The sequence below is a fragment of the Lipotes vexillifer genome, unplaced genomic scaffold (assembly GCF_000442215.2).
Source record: "Lipotes vexillifer unplaced genomic scaffold, Lipotes_vexillifer_v1.1 scaffold584, whole genome shotgun sequence".
NCBI lineage: Eukaryota > Metazoa > Chordata > Mammalia > Artiodactyla > Lipotidae > Lipotes > Lipotes vexillifer.
The window spans coordinates 185965-192677 of NW_006783036.1; positions in this window are offsets into that span (position 1 = coordinate 185965).

The following is a 6713-nucleotide window of genomic DNA, read 5'->3' on the forward strand; positions in this document are numbered from 1 at the left end:
TGAACCATGAAAAACCAACTACCGTTCCTCGTACATCGTGGATGAATCTCATGGACATGTTATTGAGTGAAAAAAAAAAAAAAAGCTGGATGCAGAAGAGGATGTACCTGAGTCCACTTAGAGCAAGTTCAAAAAAAGGCAAAGCTGGTGTGGTGTGAAGACCAGAGAAGTGGTCCCCTTGGGAGCGCGCTGAGTGGGCACAGGGGTGTCCAGTGGGGGCACGGAGAACGCGGATGTTTACAGGGATGTCTACACAAGTAAAAATTATCTAACTGTCCACTTAAGATTTGGGCGGGTACTGCGTGTACAGGATGCCGCAATAAAAACGCGTTTCATGAAGAAAGAAACAGCATGCTTTTTAGCACGTTGCTACTCATGTAAGTTTGAAAATCACACAGGAAACAAGATTAAACATTTTTTTAACCAACATGAACACTTTATCCTGGGAGCGGCCGAGGCCGGGAGGGACTCCGGGAGGGGCCAAGGAAAACGATGGAGGAGGCGGCGGCGTTGGGCACCCGGGGGCGCTGCCCCAGCCCTGCGGCCACTGGGGCCGGGTCACCCCCCTCTGCCGCCCCTGACCTGGCCCCGCTCAGCTACCCGGCCATCCCTCTTTCTCTCCAAACTCACCGGGGCCCTGGGTCCCTGAACTCTCGTCTGGCCTCCCTGGTTCCCCAGCCCGCTCGCTCCTGCGCAGGTAGGGGGCAGTGATCCGCGCGGTCCCCGCCCCCGCCGTCCAGGCCACCGCGCCACGCCCCCTCCCCCCGCCCCCTCTCGGAGGACCCGACCCCGCGAGAAGCTGCGGGCAGTTTCCCCCCCACGAGGGATTCCCACCGCACCTGGGATCACCCGAGACAGGGCCTGGGGCACGCGGAGGCGCAGGCGGGTCCAGAGACCCCAGAGGGAGCGGCTTTGGTGATGGCTTCGGAGAGAATCGAGCGGATGGGGGAGCCCGGGGCGCTGGTGTGTCCCCACACCACCAGGCCTCAGCCCCGGGCTGCCCGGGCTCCCGGCGGGCAGAAGAGGAGGAAGGGGCACAGGGCAAGCTGGGTGTGGGCACCGGAGCTGCCTTGAGGACACCACCCCGCCCCCTCCCCCGGCACACGAGACCGTTGCCGGGTCCCCACCCGCACCTGACCCGGGGCTAGCTCTCCGGGTGCCCCCTGGCGCTCCTCCAGCCCTGCCTCCACCCACCGGCGGGCTGGGGTGGGCGGCCAGCCCGAGGATTCACCACAGGCCCGTGCTGGCCGCTCCCAAACCCTGGTCACCACCACCCAGGCCTCTCTCTGCCCCTCGGGTTCCATCGAAGTGCCAGAGCGGAGGTGCCCCCGCTGCCCTCTATCCTTCTCCGTCCAGCTGCTACCCAGCCCCGGGCACCCTCCTTTCCTCCCTCCCTCCACCGACCGTCGAGGCCTTCAGCACTCGTGGGGGCGTCCAGGACAGCCCCCACCTCAACTCTCCCAACCATTCTCCGCTAAGTGCACAGAGCAGCCCTCCCGCGCGCAAACCCGACCGGGTCGCGCCTGCTTAAATCCCCCGTGCTCCCCCATTTCTCCTAGGACCCCACCCACAGTTTAGCCCCCGTTCACCCCGCTCCTCTCTGGTCACCTGCAGCCCCAGGACTGCTGCTGCGCCCGGGTCAGGCAGGACTGAGCGTCCGGGCTGCCGGTGTCTTGGGAGGTGCGGCCCCCGGCTCCGCCCCCGCCCCCGCGACGCCCCGCCCCTTCCCGGAGAACTGGGCGCAGCCTTCCAGCTCCCCCGCCGTGAGCGCCCCCCGCCCCCGCGGACCCTCGCCGCCCTCTCCCACCCCTCTGGCCCAGCGCGGGTGGACCCCGGGCGCCCCGGGTCTCCACCCCCGGATCCTGCGACCTTCCCCTCCCCGCGGGGCGGGAACCCAGATTCCACCGGCGTCAGCTGTGTTCAAAGGGCTGCGTTTGCTCACAGTTCTGCGCTCTCCGAGAGCCGCGGGTTACGGGTTTCCGCGGAGAAGCGCGTTAGCGGCAGGGAAAGAAGAGAGGCCCGCGCGGGGTGCTATGGCGGAGCGACGCCGCCAGGTGGCGCGCTGGTTGCGGGAACCAGGCCGGGCTGCCTCTTGAAGCGCCGCGGAATGCTGACAGCGCCCCCCGGTGCTGAGAGCCCTCCCTCCGGGATGCTGAGGGCGCCTGAGCGCCGCAGGAAAGGGGCCTCTCCGTGCAGACACCCGGTTCCAGGCTGGCGCTCCTCTGCTCAGAGCAAGAGCGCAGGGCTGGCCACTCTGTGGCCTGAGGATGACTTGGGACGCACCGCCCAACTTTCTCAGTCCTCAGAGCTTCCCAAATAGACCAAATCTTTCGCTCAGGAGCCCTCATTTGGAAACTTTAAAGCCCTCAGTTTACCCTGCGGGGCTTGGCTGAAGTGAGCCCTCGGGGCGGTGCCCGCCTTGGCCTGAGCGTAAGAACCGAGATCCTCCAGGCTCGCCGCCGACCCCCGCGCCCAGCCCTCCCTCCAGCATCCCCCCTGTACTGCTGTCCTGCTCTATCGTAGCGGCCCCCTGGCTGTCCCCTGCTCCTTCCGTCTTTGCCCTGTGTGCTGTCCACACAGCAGTTGATGCAGTCAGAATCCAAGTCCGATCCTGTCACTCAGCAGATTGAACCCTCCAGAGGCTCCCACTCAAAGTAAAAATCGAAATCCCTACAACGGCCGCGAGGCCTCTGTGCCCTTCCCTGTCCCCCCCTCTCCCCGCCTCAGCTCCAGACACACTGACCTCCTTGCTGCACCCGCAACACACCGACAATCTCTCCCTGTATCTTTCCCGCCTCTGCTCAAACGTCCCGGGTCAGCCAGCCAGCCCTGCACCTCCCACCAATATGCCAATCTGGCATCCCAAATATTTACTTTTCTATCTGCTTATTGGGCCATGGGATTCTGCCACCTGCCTTCATGACTCCCACCCAGAAGGGCCCTGGGGGCATTCTAGAGTCACCTGGAGTCCCCAGGTGAGCTTCCCCAGGAGAGCCCAGACCATGCCCCAGAGTATACGTGCACCTCTTTCTTATCTGTGCCTCACCTCTGCCCCCAACCTGGCCCAGGAGAAAGCTGCCCCCCTCCTGCCTTCTCAGCCCATCAACAGGTCACTGAGTCACGCATGAGCAGAGGGTAGGGGGGAGCAGACAGGGTAGTAAAGTAATCCACTGGAGGATGTGATCCAGGTTTCTGAACCTCCCAGAGCTCTCAGGTGGCATCCCTGGTGACCCTGCATCCACCCAGTCATCTTCCTGTCCATCCATCCATCCCAAACATCCACCTGTATCAGTTCTTTTGAGGCATCTCAGCTCATTAGGGTGTAATGAGCTGTCTCTGTCAATCCCTGGGCTCTGTCCAATCCCCCCTTTCCCTCCCATAATTACATCTCAGGCTCAGGAAGGGTCCACAACATTCAGGCATCAAAAGAGCCCTGTTAGTTTAAAATACCCATCTCATACCCAATTTCAGTCCCGCTTCCCTCCCTAATCCCTCACTGCTGGCCACACCTGTGACTCACCGGACCTGAGTTGGGGGGGCGGGGGTGGTCAGCTCACCTGCTCTAGAACCTGGGCTGAGGAGAAGCGCGATGGATCTGCCTCTGGGATAGGCCTTTACCTCCTTGTCCTGGCTTCTGGTCCGTCTTGTTTGGGGGCGAGGAGGTGTGGCGGGCAGCAGGGGCCGTCGCGGTGGGGACACGTCCCTGCTCTTGCCTTATTATCCCTACAACTTGATGTCTCCGCAGTAGTGGGGGGTCATTTGCGGTTGTCCTGGGGCAGTAGTCAGCTTCAGCCGGACCCCTCCGTTGCTGAGCCCCCAGAGGGCAGCTGTGTGTCCCGTGGGCCCCAGCAGCAGTCCCTGGCTCCAGGCCCTTCTCCAAGGTGGCAGCCCCCAGCCAGCTGACCGCCTGGGTGTCTCATTTCCTGGCCTCCCTTTCACCCCTCACTGGAGCCTCTACCCAGCTCTGTGCCCTGGCAGGCTGGCCCCTGTGGACTGCACCAATGCGGGCTCCCACACCAGCCGGCTTCTGGCTGGTTCAGCCTGAGGGGGACACGAGCAAGTGACCGGGGAGGGAATTCTTTGGTAGCTTAGGTAATCTCTCTGAGCTTCTGCCCAGCGTTAGTGCCAGGTCTCCAGCAGCAGCCACGCCCCTCCATGACAACAGCCCCGGGGCAGCCCTCCTCCATGTGCCCAGCTCCTCGTGGGCTCTGGAAACGTTAGCTGCTACCCTTATCCTTTCAGCTCGAAAGGCGGTGATGGTTTCCTGACTTTGAGAGGCTCCAGTGCCTCTCACCACCTCCCCTTTGCTTCCCGAGGCGGGCCCACACCTCCATAAGTGGCACCTTTTGTAACGTGTCTGCATTCTAACGGTCTGGGATGAAGATAGCTTCCTGACTCATCCTGGAACCAGTGCTGGTTACAGGAGTGTCCCCAGGAAAGAGACCTTCCAAATGAATCTCGGGACTGGTGAAAGCGCGGCCTCCCACGAAGGGGCCATGGGGCGCCGAGACTCCATGGCTGCGGTGACCTCAGTTACGCAGGTCATTGCCAGAGGTGGGTAAGATGCAGCTGCCTTTCTGGAGAAAGGGGCCTGGCCTCCTGACCATCCCTCAATAACGTCCCTGGGGTGGACAGTCACCTACTTCCGTGCCTCACCACTGTCACTGCAGTCCCAGCACACCCCAGGGGACCACGCAGATGTGGTCCAGGAGCTAACGGGACACCAAGTGAGTTACCAGAGCTCCCTAATTCACATCGGCAGGCACTCCAGAATCATTCTGTCCACGAAAGGATGAGACCGAAGGGCTGAGGCCAGGGAGGGTGGAATGCGAGACTGGGCGGGGCCTCGTGGGTGCTCACGTGGGTGCACGCAGGCAGGACTGGGATTCACCGTTGCGGCTGAGTTGTTGGGAGAAGCATTAAGGCTTCGCTTCGCTGTTGGCTGACTGGGATTCAAGACCCTCCCCCAGCTCCCCCACGTGCGTCGGGCCATAGACCCCAAGCTCCGTGATTGGAAGGGAGGCCGGGTCCCTCTGAGGAAGGATGCTGCTGTGAGGTCACGTGTGTCTGCCTCAAACCTTTCTCCAGGCCCGTCCCAGAGGACCGTGGCCACCAGCCACGTGAGCTGGGGAAGGAGGACAGCCACATCCTCTGGGAGTGGCCACGTGCTGGCTCTGAACTAGCCCCTTGGGCCTCCAAGTGCCACCGTGTCAGCGGGGAGGCTTAGGGAGGTCAAGTGATAGAAAAAGTTTGACCCAAGTCCATCTCATAGTGAGGCCAGTGGGCCGTGGACTGTCCCGGTCATTTCCCCGCTCCCGGATGTATTGGACTTAGACAGACGTGGCACGGGAGTGATTTCCATATTGGCTCCCTGACCTACGGGATAAGAGCTAAGAAACTAGTTTAAGGGAAACTCATTTCTTCTCACAACACCCTGGATCCCAGGTGTGGGGTTTACCCACACCAAGCACCCTTCCAGTTCTCAGCGGACACCCACTGGGTGTCCTACAGTTCAACTCAACTCTGAAACTATCTGCCTGGAAATAGCACGGATCCCACAGGTTGAGGGCTCAGTCCCACAAGGCTGCCCCTTACCATACCAGTCGCAAGTCCACGCTGTCACCTGTGCTTCTGACTCAAAGGCCGTAAGTGGGGGGTCCCACGATGCCCTCCTCAGGTTCAATAATTTGTAGAACGGCTCACAAAGCTCAGGGAAATGCTTACGTACGTTTACCAGTTTATTGTAAAGGCTACAGGAGAAGAGCCAGATGCAGAGGGTCCAAAGGCTGCGGTCCAGAAGCGTCTTGGGCACAGGAGTTCCCATCCCCATGGAACTGGGGTGCGCCACCCTCCCGACACCTGGATGTGTTCCCAACCCATCGCATCTTGCTGCTGGAGAGTTTTCATAGAGCTTTGTTCTGAAGCAGCCCTCCCCCTTCCCAGGAGGTCAGTGGGTGGGGCTGAGCGTTCCAAGCCTCTGCCACTGGCTGGGCCTTTCTGGTGACCGGCCCCATCCTGAAGCCATCTAGGGGCCTCAACCCAAATCACCTCATTAGCATAAATCCAGGTATTATCAAAAATGGCTCCTTATGAAGAATAAAAGACACACTCCTATCACTCAGAAAATTCCAAGGGTTTTAGGAGCTCTGGGCCGGGAACGGAGACAAAGACCAAATACATTTTTTATTATTCTGCGGGTAGAAAGGGCCAAGCAGAACATCCGAGGCTGCACTCCAGCCTCGCCAAACTGTGATGCAAACCCACAGTATATCCCTGAGGGAAATGAAATGAATGTCACCGTGAAAGTCTTGAAAAACACAGGGGTGGTGATTCTTTGAATAATGGTCCCCCAAAGGGGTCCATGTCGCAATCCCTGAAACCCTGGAACCTGTGGACATGGGACCTTACGGGGTAAAAGGGACTTTGCAGCGGTGATTAGCGCGAGGATCTTAAAATGCGGAGATGCTTCTGGGTTATCCAGGTGATCCATAGCAATCATAAGGGTCCTCACAAAAGGAAGGAGGGGGCTTCCCTGGCGGCGCAGTGGTTGAGAGTCCGCCTGCCGATGCAGGGGACACGGGTTCGTGACCCGGTCTGGGAAGATCCCACATGCCGCGGAGCGGCTGGGCCCGTGAGCCATGGCCGCTAGGCCTGCGCTTCCGGAGCCTGTGCTCCGCAATGGGAGAGGCCACAACAGTGAGAGGCCCGCGTAC